Raw genomic sequence first — 18,644 nt, forward strand, 5'->3', positions numbered from 1 at the left:
CCTGCTCAATGAGATCCATATTCCATGGCACTGACTGTAAGTGAGTGGTTTAAAGATAAATGCATGTCATGTTGTGAATGTGTTTCTGCTTTGTTATGGGGAGACACCAGCCAATTAAATTCTGAAATGATGGATTTTTTAATTTATTTCCTCATTTAAAAAAAAAAAATGAATCTCTTAATCCTTATGGAAAAATGGCATTTTTGACCCTGGTTTGGTTATTACTGAAGTAGGAAAGTAAGTTAGGGACAGAAATTGGTTTTTATTTTCAACTGAGATTTCTGAGAGTCTTACGTTACTCTCAGTTTATTCATAACTTAGCAACAATTTGAATTCATTTAATAAGATGCCTAAATTATTTGCAAAGAAGTGTGAACAATTCTTTAAATGGGATGGTGTAGCATGTGCTGCTGTGTATGCATGAATGGCTGGTTCCTGATGTTCCTAAGGATGTTGTGCATCCTCCCCCAGCCTCTGGAACTGGGATGGAGATTCCAGATGATTATTTACAGTGCTCCTTGTTTTACAAGCTGCTGTTCCTGTCACCTGAAAGAAAGGAAATGGACAGCAAAGGTGTAACTCATCCAGGAGTGGAGAGGAAGGGAAGACTTCATCCCTCCCCTGTGAACCCCAGGACATGATCAAAGAATCATATCTTTATGATATGATTTTTTAGAAATCTTTTTAGAATCAAGGTCTTGAAACAGTTTTAAGTTTAGCTCCAAGACACTTACATACTGCTCTCAGAGGGTTACTGTGGGATGTGAGCACTGTGAACCCCTGAGTAGCTGTCCTGGTCAGTGGTGGTCAGACCTTAATCCAGAGGATCAAGGATATAAACTGGAGGTAATAAACCAGTAAGACTAAATGCCCTGTTTCTCTTTGAAAAGTGGAACTTTTGTATATTTGGCTTTCCTATTCCCCTTTGCCCTCAGAGCTCCAGCCTTGCTAAGGCACCCTCAGGATGAGGACAATTCCCTACTCTGGGCTCGGTTCAGCTCCAAGTCCCAAATGAACTGGCTTTTTTCCATTTCTTCTATTCTGAATCAATCACAAATACTCTGAGTTATCACTTAATCAGAGGCTCTTTTTCAGTTTCAAAGGATTATCTTCCATATTTAACATGTTTCCAAATAATTTCCTACTCTTTTGTTCTTGGTGCTGGATCATCTGCCAGCTTTGTCAGGGTGAAATGTGGACAGTGGACTCTAGGCATTTTCATCCAAAACGTTCTGATAATTACCAAGTAATAAGTAGATGATTTTCACCATCCTTGGAGAGTTAAGTTTCTGCAATTGCTGGCCAGGTTTTTGGATGCAACAAATTCAGAAAAGCAAAACAATTCCTTATGCTGAGGAAGGAAGATCTCTCTCTAGTTTTTGATGGCTCACAGGGTTGAACAAGAACCGTGCCTGACAAGCATTCAGATATAACAGTCATGTACAAGATACATGTTGTTCAGTTTGTAACTCTACAAATCAAGACTCTGAAAAAGCTGCTAACAGCTGTCCAGATTTTATTCAGCAGTAAAATTGGAAGATGAGGATGTAATTTAATGGCAAACCCCTTTCTTAGCAGCTTGAGGGCTTCCTTTTGAATGGAATCCTGGAAATTGTTATTCTGGCCCTAGTAATGCTTAAAGATAGGCCAAAACATAAGGAAATAAAAAAGAAGGGCTTGAATCAAAATCAAATTTTAGATCCAAGCTCCCTGAATTTGGGGATTGTTTGGAATTGGATCCAAACTGTGTGTCTTGAATATATTGGTGATAGGGAAAAAAATGGCCCTTACAGTCACTAGTTATTACTTATAACAGAAGACAACCTTGTTTGTTAAATTACTAAGTTCTAAATATACACTGAGAAACCATTGTTTCATGTGAATTTATCCAAGTTATTAAAACACATCTTTAGGAACTCTGCAGTGACCTTTCAAGCAACACACCCTAATTTACCCACAACCACGGTGCACTCACAGCCCAGAGGACCAAGAGCATCCTGGGCTGCCTCAGGAGCAGCGTGGCCAGCAGGGACAGGAGGGGATTCTGCCCCTCTGCTCCACCCTGGTGAGACCCTGCCTGGAGAGTCCAGCTCTGGGACCACAACATGAGCAGGACATGGACCTGATGGAGCAGGTCCAGAAGGATCCACAAAGTTGTTCAGAGGGCTTGGTCACCCCTCCTGTGAAAACAAGCTGAGGCAGCTGGGCTCCTTCAGCTGGAGAAGACTCCAAGGAAACCTCATTGTGGCTTTTCAGTACCTTAAAGAAGCTTATAAAAAGGAGGGAGAGAGACTTTTGTTATACAGGCAGATAATGACAGTACCAGAAATGGTTTTAAACTGAAAGAGGGCAAGTTTAGATTAGATGTTAGGAAGAAGTGCAGTGAAGCACTAGCACATGTTGCCCAGAGAATCTGTAGATGCCCAGTCCCTGGAAATGTTGCAAACCCAGTTGGATGGGGCTCTGAGCAACTTGATCTAGTGAAAGACATCCCTGCCCACGTCAGGGGGTTTGGAATTACATGATCTCCAAGGTCCTTTCCAAATCAAACCATTCCATGATTCTATGGTAGTTCACTATCTACTTGAATAGTGGATTTTTTAATGCTTAATTTTAATTCTTGAGTTATGATCTGAAGGTCTTAAATCCATGAGGAAAAGCAGGAAAAGCTCCACAATTGTCCACTTATTGACTGGACCACTCAATAAGAACTGATTGAAGGTGCTTAAGGACTTTTTCAAAGTCCTTTTACAAGACTTTTAATCAACTTCAAAGGATTTGGGGTTAGTCCCTCTTTTCCTGGTGAACCAAGGTGACAGAGCCATTAACAAAACAGGGGTGGCTGCATGTAAGGGGCAGAAATGGCCCTTAAGGAAAATGAGAGCATGTCCACAGATGGGCAGTGTGCTGGGACAGACTCTGTGAAGCTTTCATTTTTTGCCTACTTCCTGATTCTCCTCAGTGGAGGAAAACCAGGGGAAAGTACACCCAATTCAAGCTACTAACAAAGCTTGTCATCTGTTTGTGCAGAGGGGCCCTGTTCTGCCATTCTGCTTTCTTAGACAGGGTTTCCTAGCCTTGGTTGGGTAAACATGCCAGAGATAAATGAAACTGCTGCATTTTTGTGTTGAATTTGGAGTTTTTCCTTTATGTGATGATATCCAGGTAGTCCCATTTGTCCTATTTGGAAACCACTGTTCTGTGGGGTTGGGAGGAGACTGGGACCAGGAAGGACCTCCCATGCCTGTTCTCAGGCAGATCCTTGGTACAAACCAGTGTGTTTGCAGTTTGCTGTATGCTGTCTCAGCACTTGGTATACTTAAGTATATCATCCTAATTTTAAAAGTCATAAAAATAACTGTGCTGAGAACATGTCAAAGGGCCTCCAGCTTAATACCCCATCTCTAATGGTGTCCAAGGGCGTACTCAGGGAAGATCAGGAACAGAACAAACACACAAGATATTCTACCCAAGGCAATCTTTTAACACACAACTATTTTCCCTGAGACAAGAGCCTTCCGTGGATAGTTTAATTAGTAACCTTGAATGGATCTTTCCCAAGTAAATTATTTCCACTGCGCCCTTGTAAACTTCTTGCATTGTCAGGAAATCACACAGATCAGTTACCTGTTGTGTCAGCAACCACACCCCCTGAATTGTCTGCCTTCCTCAGAGAGAACAGACATCTGTTGTGTCAGGTCAGGGTGGTATTTTGGGAGATCTTGCTAGGAAAACAGTCTGAAACTCACTGATTGCACTTTTACAGATGAAGGAAAGAGTGGATGTAGCTCCACACTCAAGAGCACTCTCAGTTCAGAGGGCTTACACCAGTGGGACATTGCAGCATGCATGGAAATTGAGTCTGTTACACATAATGGATGATGTGTGGAGTGAAAGGAATTGGAGGGGATGGGTTCTGGCAATACAAAAAGTTTGCATTAGGTTTTTAATTGCTTTCCTTGTGTTATCCAACTCTTTTTCCATTTCTATTCACAAGACTCCTTAAAAATGAAATCATAATTTGCTGCTTGTCCTAGCCAATATCATATGTGTTCAATGGCACTGAAGGCTGGACCCAAATCTACTGGAAGATAATTAGATGCTAATAAGAAAGTGACTTTTACCAACCTTGGCGGCTTCAATTTTATAATTGCTGGTTGGAGGAGCTGACACAGCAGAGCTTAGAAAACAATAAACCATGTGTCCTCCTAGCAGGAAGGAGTGTTCTTGTTTTTACAGTGCATCTAAATTGCCAATTTTAATACCCTACAAGGCTTAGGAGGAAAACTGAGACATGAATAACTGAGAGTGGAAAGAAACTAAAGCCAGGAGAAGATGATGTCTGAGAGAGACAGAGGTGAAGTATGCAGAGATTTACACTGTGAAATTAAACACAGGTAGATTTAAGTGAGAAATTTTGAAAAGCTTTTAACTCTGTGATCAATTAAAAACCAGAATTGTTTACCAAGGAGGGCATTGAGGACTTGTCAGAGAAGTGATCAGGTAAAAAAGATTAAACACTGAAACCTGCTTGAAGCAGATAATGGAAGGTGTAAAAAACCAACTCTGCTCACCTGCATCCTCCTGTCTTGCTGTTGTTAAGAAGCTGCTTTCTGCAAGTAAAAGAGAACATGGAATATCTAAAGAAGATTGCACAAAGCTCTTATAAGCTACCTGGGTAATTCCCTGATGCCTTATCCTGCTAAGGGCCCCTTCAAAGAGAGGACTAGACTCTATTTGTAGAAGAGTGTGTGCCTTCAGTGTTGGGTGGTGATCCCACACAGGAAGGGACATGTTGTTGTTCTTGATGGTTGTGCTCTGATCTGTAGAAGGTGTCTTTCATCTCCAGGGACTCAGAGGTTAGCCCTTCTCTAAGGGTTCTAGGTTAATAATGAACATTTTTGAAATCCTGGGCTGGATTTTTGCTGCTGTGAATTGTCAGTGTTCAACAAAGGTGGGAGGGTTTCCAGCAGATTGACAGCAGATTTGACATTTGTCCCCAGCAACTGCCTCGGGGTTCAGTTCTGAGCTTGACAGATTGAGTGGTGACTCTTGGGCTCTTCTGTGACAAAGTATTTTAAATTCTCCCAATTCATCATCTTCCCTAGAGCTAGACAAAAGCGAAAGGCTGACTTTCAGCCAGGAGGCTGACTGAAGCTACAGCACTTGTAAGCCAGCAAGGAAAAAAAGAGAAGAACAATCAAATCAGGCTTCTGGTTAATGCAGAGAAAGATTAAATGTGAAAACTGAAAACTTGTGTAATAAAATGTGTTTGAGCACTGAAGTTTTTTCATCTGAACATTGAAGTATTTTCCCGGCACACAGCTGTCCATATCCCCAAGAAGATGTGAAAATCAGAAGGGCTGAAGTCAACAGTTACCATATGCTTTATGTAAATAAAACAGAGGAGAATTGGGCCTTTTCAGTTAAAGTATTTCTCTGGCTGCAATCATACGAGTTGCCAGGACTTGGTGCCAAATTCAGTAAGCCTCTCTAAGAATGTGATGACTGTACTCTTCAACCACTTGTACTCCTGTAAATCAGCAATATCTGATTAAAAGACAATTAAATTACTCAAATATCAGCTCAATTAAAATAAGAGACTTAAAATATTTTTAAAGTATTCATGAGTATCATTTCTGGAAAGAAAATTCTGAAATAAATGATGAAGAGGAGGAGGACACTTGCAGACAAGAAAAAGATCTGCTTGCAGTCCCTTTATTATTGTTATTATTAATTGCATCTTATCTAGCCTGAATGAATTTTTTAATTTATTAACATCAGTCAATCTTCAAGTACATTTTTATTATTAGAATGCATTTCAAAACTGTCCTGTATGTAATTGTGTGTTTCGTTTGAATCAGCAGTTTACAGTTTGTACAGAAGTAACATTTGCAATACCAAGTCCTAGAGGAATTTTTCAAGACAACAAGGTTATTTTCATTTGAGCAGTCAAAAAAAAAAAAAATCAAAAAAATTACAAACATCTGTATTTTCTCAAGGGAGACATCAATTATTGCTTACAATGGTGTGGGCTGGAATGTGCCTCTTTCAGCTGGATGAATCCATGTGCCTTTGCCAAGAAAGTTTTACATTTCCCATTTTTCCTCAGCTGCTGTATCCAGCCTTGGCACTCTATCTACTTATTATATTTATTTCTTGGATGTGCTGGTTCCAGCTTTATAATTTACCACATTCTGTATTTGTCTCCCTTCCTCCCTGTCTGACATCACTCAAGTGAGATCAGGGTGGGAAAAAACCCACAACTTGGAGAGTCAGATCAGGTATAATAGTAAAAATAAGAGCTTACGTAGTGAGAAAAATGATAGACGGTTGGCTAGCTCTGACCTGGATTGTTCTCCAGGAGTTTTGCCATTGTTTTCAGTGAGATCAGAACTGGGCACTTGGCTGCAGTGAGAAGTGGACCTGAGCCATGTGATTTTTCATCCAAACTTTCCCAAAACTCAGGAGTGTTTAATTCTGGCATCCCCTTGAATAGAACATGCAAGTCTCTTGTACGTGCACATGAGTTGATTTTGAACATCTCATGTAGGCAGAGCCCTTGCTTTAACATTCCTCAGCAGAAGAATTGTGATCATCTTCAGATTTTGAACAAGATGCACAATGCTGCCACCTCCTTGTGTCTTCCTTTTCCTGCTGTGCTTGTCCCATGCAAGGGCCAGAGACAGTGAGGTGTTTTTATAAAGCTGTAAATATCCAGCTGTTATATTAAAAAGTTGGTGCTTAATATATTTTCAGGAAGACAATTCCCTGCTTGAGCTAATTACTTGAAGCTGCTCCTGTATAGCTTATACTCAAAGGAAAGAGTCAAGACTCAATACTATTCTGTTAGTTGCTTCAGATTCAGGGCAATGTTCTCTCATGCAATAGTTATTCTTGATCTTGGCCCTTTTATAATAGTGATTTGATTTATTCAAATCACTGAAAAATCTGCGAGGCTGGCAAATTGCATTTCTTTATTCCCTGATTAATTTTCTTTAATTTTCTTTAATTTTTTTTAACAGAGAAAATGAAAAGAAAACAAGCCTGTGAACTGATCTGTGGTGTATGGCACAGCCTTGTTGGGCAGACAACATGAATCAGGCACACACGCCTCAGATATAAATCACTCTGCACCACAGGGACATTAAGGCTCTTGGTACAAATGTACGTGTTGGGAAATTGTTCTGCAAATGCTACATGTACGTGTGCAGTAGCTAATTTGCAAATCTGAAAAACTTGGCTTGTTTACATCGTCTCTGAAGTAACCCAGGGTGCCTGGGCTGTGTTGGGAAATAAGCTGCTCTGCCAAATGAATCTTTACAGAAAATAAATTTAAAAAAATGCCTGCTGTAGCACAAAATGTCCCAACCTGATAAACTGTTTATTTAATTTTGAGTTTATTTTTAGCACTCATGAATTATTGAGACATCTTTTTCTCTCTCAGGGTGGAGCAGGGGATTCTCTGTGTGGGCAGGAGGGGCTAAGCCCTGGCACCCGTTCAGTGCCCAGTGCAGGGCACTGGGGAGCGTGTCCATGTGCTGAGTGTGCACTACAGAGATCTTTGCTCAGTCTCTAGAGGCTGTTAAGCCCAAAGAAACTGAGCTTCCAGCTTGAGTTCTAGTGACAAATCACTTAAGCTCCAATGATCTTGCTGTGATCCCTCATACATTGGTCAAAATGAATGTTTTACCAGGCCTTTCACTGAAGATTTCTGCAGAAATGTCTGCTCGTGTGGGGGTCAAATCTGCTTCCAGCCTAAAGCTCTGATTACTAACTTTTATTTAGATATGATTTTTTTTTTCTCCCCACAAAACTAGGACTAAATCAAACATTTTCGTTAGAGAAAAGAACAGGAGGAGGATGATTTTGCAGGGCTTTTCTTGCCCTGAGATGCATGTAACTAGTGGCTCATAAATTATGGTGCCTATGGACCAGCTGAAAGCCTGGTGTCTAACTTCTGAGGGAGCTGCTAAAGCCAAAGGCTGTCTCTGGGTAGACTTTCTGGGATATGAATTTATATTTATTTGATAATTTGTACAGTTGAACATCCTGTCTGCAAAGAAGAATGGCATATCTAATAATTATAAGGGGACATGTCTAGAAAAGGAGTCCACATTCAAGGATGCAAAGAATGAATCAGTGGTTAATTAAAATGCAGTATTTGGATGACTTAATGGAACAGTAGTTTAAAAATGCTCTTTTTCTATCTGCTTGTTTATCTGGAAAACAAATAAGTACCACACAGTAATAAGAACATGATTGCTTACATGGTACCCTCATGCTCAGCTAAAGTGCCTGTGGGTTGGATTGCTCAGCTCTCCCCAAATCATAGGGAAGACAGAGGGTTGAAATTAATGTCTTGAGTTTAACCTCTTGTGTGGTTGCAGACAAGGGGAAGGAAGCCAAATTGGGATGTGAGTACCAAAGGTGTCATGTGGTTTTTAAACATAGTCCAAAGCCATATTTTCTGTTTTATGGGTAAGTGAGGACTCTGCTGGTGGCCTGAAGTTTCTAGAAGTTGGTGAGTTCAGCCAACAAACAATATTCTACGTGCAAATAACCCTCTAATGTGGTCATAGATGTTTGTGAGTTGATTAGAGCTGTTCTTGATATGACTTAAAATTCAGGCCTAACATGTCTGTAGAATGAAATAGTGTGTAATGTGATATTAGGAGGGGAAAAAGGGAGGTTTGAGAGAGGTTAGACTTCAGTGGGATTTAAAACACTTCATCAAGGGATTTTGAGTGATTTAGGCACCAAAGCTTTGGAATACATTTCAGCATGCTTTAATCTTGAGTGATGCAGGTAGCCTGTAGTGTTTGCATGATAAAATATTGTGAGCAGTTGAAATAGTTCCCCATTTAGATGTGCAGTCATAAAGATTTATTCTGTTTGATGATGGAAGTTTAATAATATCCAAGCATGAATGACAAGCAATTATATTTCTGCTGTATTATTTGCACAGAGGGACTCTCATAAAATTGCTATTCAGTACCTGTCATTTGCAAAGAAAGAGCATGAAGCAAACTTGTAATAATCAAAGGACAATAAATATCCTGATTTCAGCAGGAATGTGGCAAATTCTGGCAGGCAGTGTGATTTCTAGAGCAGTCATGTCATAAGAGAGCAGTGTCCTTTTTCTGAGTAAGTACTGCCTTTCTCTATCGATCTACTTAAATGCCTACTTGCTGAAAAATCAAAGCAATTTTGTTCTTGCCCATGAAAATCAGGGAATCACACACACATGGCATTAAAATTGTGGTTATTGAAAATGTTAATAACTCCCCAGTGGGGGTCTGTGCAATGAGTTGAACTTTACACCAAAAGAAAATGTTGAAGGTGGGGAAGAAACGTGCTGCTTTTGAGTGAAGCAGGAAGGGGAATGGAACCCGCACAGGGGCTGCTGGTTCAAGGTTTCCTTATGCCCTTGCCCACGGAGGTGTCCACAGCTCTCTCAGTGTAGTCACTGTTCCTGCACAGCCCAGCTCTTGTCCATGCACGGCCCTGGTGACTCCAAGCTGTTCATTACGTCTCTCACACCCAGTAAAGCTCAGCTCAGCTCCCTCCATCCCCGCAGCGCTGCAGATCTGGCCTCGCGTCCTTCGTGCTCCCCACACCACCTCACCCTGGTTACACAAGTCAGCCAGCGAGCCAAGAGAAACCTCTGTGCTCTCTGGCTGGAGCAGCGCTTGGTGGGAGCCAGGGTTTTGCTGTATCATCCCTCCAAGGGGCTGGGCAGGCTGGAAGGGCCAGGCTTGGGGCTCAGGGGGGCTGCTCGTTTCCCGGAGCTGAGGGGAACTCAGCCCTCTCCCCAAATCCTGCCCTGGCAGCCTCCACAGCATGAGGCCTCACGCTCTGGTGGGATCTGTCACCTGGGGCCTCGTGGAGGGGACTGTGGGGTGTGAAAGGGGAGGATTGAGGGGTTTGGACGTGTGCGACGCCCGTTCACCAGCCTGGGGCTGATCTGTCTCTCTGTTTAGCTGGTTTCTGTCTCCAGGTTTTCCATCGCGCTCCAAGGCACCGTGACAAGTGTTTGTTTATTGCTCTAGGCCTATTCCCGAGCAGCAAAGCATAACACACAACATCTAAACAAAGAGAGTAATGTGGGCTAATTGATTCCTGATTCAGGGAAACAAAAGATAAAATCCTAAGTAAACTAAATTTCCCTAAAGCTAAATAAATAACACTTCCCACCTACTTCCTCCCTGCTTGGGCTCCTCCCTGTGTACAATAAAATGGCCACTCATGAAACACACAGCTGAATTAAAAACATACTGGGCTCAGCTGGGGTTTGGAGGAGCATCAAGAGATGATCTCCAGGTTGTGCTGAGATGGATTTTGCTAGACACCATGGTAGCACAACGTCTGAATGGGAATGGTCCAGTGACACAGCCCACCCTCCGCTGGGAGATGGGGCTTTGCTTGTCCAGCTTCTGAGCTGGGGCATTTGGGCTGCTGTGTTCCCAGAGGTGAGCTCAGTTCCTGGGACTCAGCTCCCCCTGGTTTCTCTGAGGCTTCTGCTTTCAGTGGTTGGAGAGCCTTCTTCAGCGGGCAATTCAGACTATATAAATCCTATATTGACTTTACTATTAGAGGGGCTTTTGGATAGAAGTTTTCTTAAATGCCTCAGTGGACATCTTCCCTTCTTCTGGATCACTCATTGCTGTTGTAGGAGCCCAGGACAGGGGATGCCATCAGTTACAGACATTATACAATATGTGCTGTGTGCCAGATGTCTGTGCCTACCTCTGTCCACACTCCATAAAGGAATGCCTATGACTCTAAACTCTTCTTCCAGCAGCAGCTGGCACCAGGGCTTCCAAGAGAAGGATTTTGTCTGCCTGGCACGACCCCTGTTGTAGAAAGATGGCTGGTCACATCATGCCTCATGTCTTCATGTGGGGTGGAGCACACGTCTCTTCCCTCTGCTCTGCTCCACAGTTGCCCTTAAATGTGCTTGAGCATGGATTCGTATCCCCAAAGTATTTCTCCATCTCCTTGAGAGAGTCCCATTGGGTAATCTTTATTGGTGACTGTAAACTGACTGTGAAAATCCGGGCCTCCTGGGCTCTTTCCATTTCATTCTCTATGGAGCAAATCCTGAAGGCCTTTCTTCCAGTTCCTGTAAGTCCCATAATGGGGATTTATCCTTCCCAGATTTGCTAATATCACTGTTGCTGGAGGGTATTCATGAGCTGAACACAAGATATTGGTGCTGGTCCAGGGATGGCTGGTTGATATTATATGGGCTGTTTTATACTGGGGCTCAGAAAAGATAATTTGTTTTTGAAAACTTGGGTTCAGTGGGAATATCACCTGTCAGCATTTGGCACTGTAAATTGCCGTGTCAGTTTGTTGGCAGAAACTACGAATGAGACTAAAAGTGCCCCTGATTTACACCACTCAAAGCTGATACTGTTTTTTGTTAGCATCACAGGGTACACAGGAACAGCTAAAAAACTATTCTGGAAAAAAGTTGAAGTTAGACATTTTCTTCCTACTCATGGGAGCTGAAAACTCAAACTTACTGTAAACAGCCTTGGAAAACATTTTATGTTTCCAGAGTTCTGAATCCAAACATTTACATGAGGCAGTGACACAGTTTGAGAGTAACACACTTCTTTTATTTTTGTTAGTATATTTCTTGCAGTAGGTGTACAAGTATTTTAAATACCCTTCTTGCTTTTTGGGATAAACACCTCCCTTCTCAGAGCAGATTTCGGTCAGAGGTGGGGAAAGGGAAATGTGTGCTTCCTTAAATAAATACCTATATGTGGTTTTAGTATTCCTGAGCATTTAATTTTTCAAGCAGAAGCTTTCCTTTTTTTTTTTTTTTTTTTTTTTAATAGCCATCATTTAGTGCTATGGAAAAATGTACAAGGTTGTTTTGGCTGGATGGAGCAAAGCAGTGGGTTAAATTTTAGCACATTGAAGAGCACAGAGATCTCTCTCCTGTGAAAGACAGGATTGTATTATGTAACAGCCCTGCTGCCAAATACTTGTGCTGGCAGTGGTCACCCTTCTATGCACCATTGACATCAAAACCCAATGAGGTTTGATCCAAAGGAGGGATTTGAAAGGACGTCTTGTTTTCCTTCAATCTTTACAAACTGAACTTGTTTAAGAAGAGGGAGAAAAAAAATAGATACAGAGTCTTGTTTGATAAATGAGGAAAAGCAGTGTTTTTTCTCCAAAGTTTTGGATGTTTATTGGTTTAACAGCTATTGCTCAGAACAAGTCGTTTCTATTTACGTTGTTTATCATATCAGCTAACCTGGGGTGATGGATGGAGGGGGCTGGAGGTTGTGCATGTGTTTGCTCCACAGGGGCTCTCTGACAGCTCACCTTAGGGTCTAATATTTACACAGAGTCATCTTGAGCATTCAATAAACAGGAGTGAACAAATGTCCTGCTCCCTATAATGCGCATGCTAAATAAAATGTATCAGCAAGGGCAAGAAACAGCGTGCAGGGGAACTGAGCCTGCTGAAAGCTGCCACTGAGCTAGAAGCAATATACCATGGTATTGTGCCAGAAAGAATAATCTTTTGCCAAAAACCAATTCTTACTAGCTTACCTAAAAATGCAAGGGTATGCTGCTGGGTGAGAGTGCAGGTTTGTCTAAACTGATGCTCGCTTTGGAAGTGGCTGGTGACGAGGGCTGGAAGGAAGGGATCAGGAAGCAGGGCATGTGTTCAGTGGTCTATCCCCTGACAGAACACTGACTGGCAGGTTAGCCCATTTCTGAGCTGGTGGTTTTAATAGCCTGTGACCCTGTGAAAGTGTTTAATCCCATTTTGAGCTCATGTGGTCACGAGCTCCACAGCTGGCATTGTGTGGAAAACTTCTTCCTCTGGTTTGTCTCAAACTTGCTCTCAGCTTACCCTGACTGAGGCTGCTTTCTCCTGATGGTGCTGTACAGAAACCCCCTGGCTCACACATGTGTGGAGAGTGCTGTTTCAGACACCTCCTGCTCGTGATTTCATTGCAGTGCAGTCACAGCTGGTTTTGGCACAGCACAAGGAGGTGTCAGCTCATGAGCTTGCCTCATCATCATCATCATCATGTTTTATGGTGGCAGAATTGCTGTGATGTAGGAATTTAAATCAAGAATGAGATGGATTTACAGGCGTTTATTAGAAGCAGCTTCCCACGAGGTGTAGTACAGTTTGGGAACCCATGGAAAAAGGAGTATGAAGTTCCTCAATTAAAATAAATAGCAGAGTTGCTGGCACTAGCAAAATGGAGACAGGAATCAACATGTGGGTAACATATTGATTATTTTACACAAGTAAAATATGTCAGATGTCAGAACACACACGCTTGCCTCAGCCTCACCCAGGAAATTCAGTATCCTCGTGTTCATTTGCCAGTAGGGAAGGTGGTGTGACCAAGGGATAAATACCAAAAATGAAATCACTGAAAGTGTCAGTGGCAGAGCTGGGGTTACAGTCCAGGAGCAATGTCTTTCAGTTATGTATTTAGTCTCATGCCTGCATTTCTGGAAAAGTATTTCTGGTCACAATATTTATTAGACGTGTTAACTCAAATGAAGTTTGACAGTTTTGCTTGTATTTCTGCTTTCATTTGAAAGTTTCAGGGCTCTCTTGTCTGTTCAACAAGTCCTGTCAAAGCTGTTTAAGGGAAAACTACAGAGGCTGGGATTATTGGTAGTTCTTTCTTGTTCATTGCTTTAGCTGCTGGCAGAGCTCTTTGATGATGGTCACTTGCAGGAACAGAAACATGCTGACAAAGAGCAACTTCAGTGTCTGTGGTTTTTCCTAACCATACAGGAGTAGAATATGAATGGTAAACAGCACTGCCATGTGATGGACTGCATTTCATGTGCAGGTCAGCACCCCCTTCTCTCCCCTAGAAGAGCTCCCAGTCTGCCAGGATCCTGGAAGCTGGTTGCTCGTAAGGTAACTTGTTAGAGGGATGAGGTTGTTTTCCCTTCTCTTTTTCTCTCTTTCTCTTTCTCTATTTTCCTTCCAAAGGCTTAGCATGTTTCAGATCAGTGCTGGGCCAATGAAAACTTCTGCATTTAAATGTGGCATATGGTAAATGCAGTCTGATATCACAACACTTCAGATTTCTCCTGTTAGGAAGGAGTAATTCTGCTGAAAGCTCTCTGGTCTAACACTGAGACGTGCAGAGATGTCAGGACATAGACTCAGAAAGCACCAAGTAAGAGCTTGACACCTTGACCTGATTTTGATTTTTTGAAGTGCACAAGTTCATGTGGCGTTCAGGAACTCTGTATCTCAGCATCTGTAAAGGCAAAGTAAATTACTGAAAGATTCTGCAGACACCACCTTGGAGGAGGGACTCAATGATGGGCCACAGAGTGAAGACTAATGGGGGCAAGACTAACAGAGTCCCTTAGAAAAGGGTGTGAAATTCTATCCATTTTGCTATCACATCCATTTCTACTTCCAATCAAGATGGGGATAAACAGAAGCATTCGCAAGTTATGCTTGTATATCCTGAAAATAGCAGCTGTACCTCTATATTGACAGCTCTGCATTTGTAGGAATGGGTAGTTCAGACAGATATGACTGAAATTCATTTATCTGAGGATCAAATTTCAAAGTTGCTTTGTCCCTTGAGAAAGCTGTTTAGGGACACAATTCTTAAACTCATCCTCATTTTCCAGCTGCATTCATGGCTGAAGATCTTGGGATAGGGACACTTGGCTAACCTTCATGCCCTGTTTATGGTTAGCTTAGGTTTGTGTGGGGGTTTAGTTCAATCTCAAGGAATCCACACTTGGATTGTGAGATTTTTTGATAATAAAAACCATGGAATGGAAAAATTTTGTAGTTTGCCCTCTTAGTGAAAGTAGAAACTGGTTAGAGGTGGACTTAGAAAAAATAGAGTTTCCTAAAAGCCTGTTTTAGCACCCCAGTTTGGTCTGGCTCCACTGATTGTGGAGGAGTTGTATTCATGTCAAAATACAGTGACAAAAGGATGGATTATGTTCTGGAATTTTTAATGCAGAAAATAAAATCACAGTTTAAGTTGGAGTAATTTATAAGTATGAACCTATTCCATCAGTGAAATTTGAAGAAATAAGGGTGTCCTCTTTCTAACAGTACATGGGCCAAAACCAGAGAGCAGGGTGTCCAAGTTTTTCAGAAACCTGGCTCAATATCCTATTTTTGGTGCTACTTGACAACTAGACTCTGCTGATTGGTTATATTAATATATAGTAAAACAGGAAAATGGTTGGGTTTTGCTAGGTAATTAATCCAAAAACTCTGGTGTCTGTAAAACCTTTACAAGATGTTATTCAGTACAGGTATTGCAGCAGGACATAACAGAGGGTATTAGCATAACACCTCAAATGCACTCAAACTTTTCCCAAATCCATCTATGTGTGGCTACCATGGGCTTGGGGGGTGGAGGAAAAGCACCAGACTTGGCAAACCCCAGAATGCAGGTTGGGCTTCCAGCATCTGCAAACCAGCTTTAGTCAGTGCCCAATTTGCAAGCCAGGCAACATGCCTAGACCCCAATATTTTGTTCTGCCCTCGTTCTGGGAACATGGCATGTCCCAGAAGCCAAGGCAAACATGGTGTTTGCTTTTGCAGGGTTATGTTTGGCTGACATTTCCTGAAGGAAAGAGTTCAGGAAAATAAATCCTAATTTTTATTGAGCATCATAATAAGAATAATAGCAGCTCATTAAACAGAGCAGTTGCATTTACCTTACTTCTGAGAGGCCAGTGGGGGAAAGAGGCAGTGTGCATTATAGTGGAGAGCAGAGATTAAATCTTCATGGGTCAGGCAGAACGTAACAGTTTACACAAAACTGTTTTGGGAATTAAATTTACTTTTGTATCTAAAAGATGGGCTAGGTACCCCAGATCTTGTATGGCTTTTACAGGAAAAAACAACTTTCTGTTACTTAGTTCTGCTCTTAAGCCCTTTGAAATGGCCACATCTTAGCATCTGTCTCACACAGGGAGCCAAGTGCAGGCAGGGTCCTTTCCAGTACCCAGGGAAGTCAATAGAAGGACATAATTTGTTTTTGATTTGAACCTCAGACAAATCAAATGAGGGGGTACATTATGTGGCACTGTGGCATCTAGATTTCATGGTGATTTGTTTATACTGCAGAATAAAAATTAAAAAAAAAAATGCCTGGAGGCAAATTTTGTAATAGCTGTAAATTAATCTCTTTCAACCACACAGATGCAATAGAACATCTGGGAAGAACAATGTGTTCCACAAACAAGAGCTGCCTACCTAAATCAGAGGTGCAGTATGAGTCAGCCTCCATATTATCAGTTGAGCTCTCAAGATCAGTTCAGTGGCTGGAATTATCTGCCTCTGCTCCTGGATGTGCTCTCTGTGTTTGCTTTTGCAGTGCCATCTCTGCTATTTAGATGCCAGTTTTTACTCAGAAGACTTACCTCTCTGAGATTTTTTTTGGTTGACTATATTAGGGAACCTGGATGCAAAATAATAAAAAAAAAAAAAAATAAGAAAGGTTTTTTTTTTTTTTTTACAATTAAGGACTATTTGGGGATAATTATTGCTATTGTGGCTCTAGAAGGTTTGCCCAAAAAAGGGATCAGAAACCAAATCCAGTCAAATCTTCAAACACCTTTGCCTTGTGTAATTGTCTTTGTAGCTATTTAAATCCAGTAGCACCAGCTCCCTAAGGGACCAAAGTTAAGTATTTATTATTTCCTATGGGCTAACATAGGCAATTCTGCACTGCATGTTGGCTCTCATGAATCTTGCTGTTGTACATGAACCCATCTAACATCTAGCCAACAGTAAGCACTGCAGAGCTGGCCTTTGTTAAGAAACAAAAGGTAAAATCTTCATGTTTAGCAAATGTATAAACAGAGAGGGTAGGAGAACTGCATTGTGGCACTGTGTGCTCTGAAAGGAATCACAAATTGATTAGGAAATCTGGATTTTTAAATTATTTTTCAGCGAATCTGCCTTTAACAGTGCTATGCATTTATTCCTGGAAGGTTTGCCCTCTTAGGAGGTTCCAGGATGGACACATTGAAATTAAGTCCCACTCCCCTCAGCCATATATTGTGATTTTCAAATGAAATCTTGATGCATTTATAACTGGGAGAGGGGGAGCCCAAACCCAGCTGCAACAAATTGTTCATTCATGATACAAGGAAAGATAAACTTTTATTGGTTTATGGGTTTGCTTCCCTCTTGTCACTTGGCTGCTTCTCAGGGTCATAATCAGTACCTTTTAACACCAGAATGAAGCAGATTTGGTCCATATGTTTCATACTGAATATTGCTCCACTAGCTGCTCTAGCTGTGCCCATAGCCCAGTGACTCCCATGTCAGTGCTGCAAGAGCCAGTAAACTGCAAGCTCTTGGCAAGAGCAGCAACTATTCCCCCTGAAAATATTGCATTATATTCCCTGGCAGAGGAGAACATCTAATGGAGTACAGATGATGTGAATTAATCTTTGAATAAGCATTTAATTTGTTGGCCAAAATCTGATTGCCCTTTTTTTTTTTCCTAGTGTCCTCATAATGAACATAAAAAGATTACAAGATTTGTGAATGTAGTCAGTCCTCTAGAAGCTCTGGCAGCTGGCTAAGCTTTGACTTCTTTTTTTTTCTTCTTTTAGTAATTAAAAACACTTCTACAAACTCAGAACCTAACCATCATTAAGGGCACTTCCATAGCAAGTTATAAGATTCATAACTAAATCACCTCAGATCCTGCTTGCCAGAGGTGCTAAAGAAAAGTATCCTACTGAGAATTTGTTTGAAAAATGTATTTCTTGCACAGGTTATTAGAATTGAACAGGTTGGCTTGTCTACAAACATATGAATTAAAAGAATTGCTATAGCTGAGATACAGGACACTTAAATTAATCCTTGCTCTTGGGTAAACCCTGCTTTCATTAGGCTCAACACAGAGCACACTGCCATGGCCTAGAGTCAGTCTCACTCCCAAACCATCTCCAGAATGACATGCAGGATAGTGAGAATAGATGCTAGTAATTACACAAAGGTTTGGTTAAAAATACTTGGAATATATTTAAATATTCACAAACTCATCCCCAGAGCAGAAGAGGAGGACCCTGTGGCTTTCTGTACAACAGAAAGCTCTTGCACCAGCAGTGCCTTTGTGTCATGATGGAGAGCCTTAGGGAATAGAGGGAGCGATGAAAGAGAGAAGCAGAAAACCCAAAAGGATTATTTTGAGCTGGGTCCCAGAACCAATGGGGTGTAGGCAATGCATTAGAGGCAAGACTTGTCTTGTCTCAAGGACTTACTGGTGAAATCAGAGGGCTGTGGGTGCTCCCAGTAACACTGGACCAGACTCCATCCTGTTACATATGGGATCTCATATCCCTGATGCAATCCCCAAGGCTCTGATGGGGTGGGACTGGCTCTCATCTCACCTTTCCATGTAGGGCAAGAGGGTGGAAAATTACACACTGCACCTGGTAGGGTCAGTGCCATGGGCAACTGGGGAGGCTCCCTGCGAGAAGCGGAGTTTGCTCTTCCCCATGGCCAGGAGTGACCAAGGTCTGAAGGAATGGGGATGCAATCCAGATCTTGGCATTTAAAAAAGGAGGTGGTGACAGGAAGATTTGCAGGCAACAGATGTGGAAGGAGAAGGAGAGTTCAGGGACAAGGA

At 41.7% G+C, this 18,644-nt stretch overlaps 1 long non-coding RNA gene across 1 annotated transcript; it reads right to left on the reverse strand.

Annotated features, from left to right (window-relative positions):
* Nucleotides 1-13,086: 13,086 nt before the first annotated feature.
* On the reverse strand, nucleotides 13,087-18,350 carry LOC121347307. Its single transcript, XR_005954220.1, has 3 exons — nucleotides 18,277-18,350; nucleotides 16,420-16,457; nucleotides 13,087-14,273 (listed from the first exon to the last, which is right to left on the reverse strand). It is a non-coding gene; the product is annotated as an uncharacterized LOC121347307 (long non-coding RNA).
* Between the last annotated feature and the right edge of the window lie 294 nt (nucleotides 18,351-18,644).

Source organism: Onychostruthus taczanowskii, unplaced genomic scaffold (assembly GCF_017590055.1).
Source record: "Onychostruthus taczanowskii isolate IOZ18803 unplaced genomic scaffold, ASM1759005v1 scaffold9, whole genome shotgun sequence".
Lineage (NCBI taxonomy): Eukaryota > Metazoa > Chordata > Aves > Passeriformes > Passeridae > Onychostruthus > Onychostruthus taczanowskii.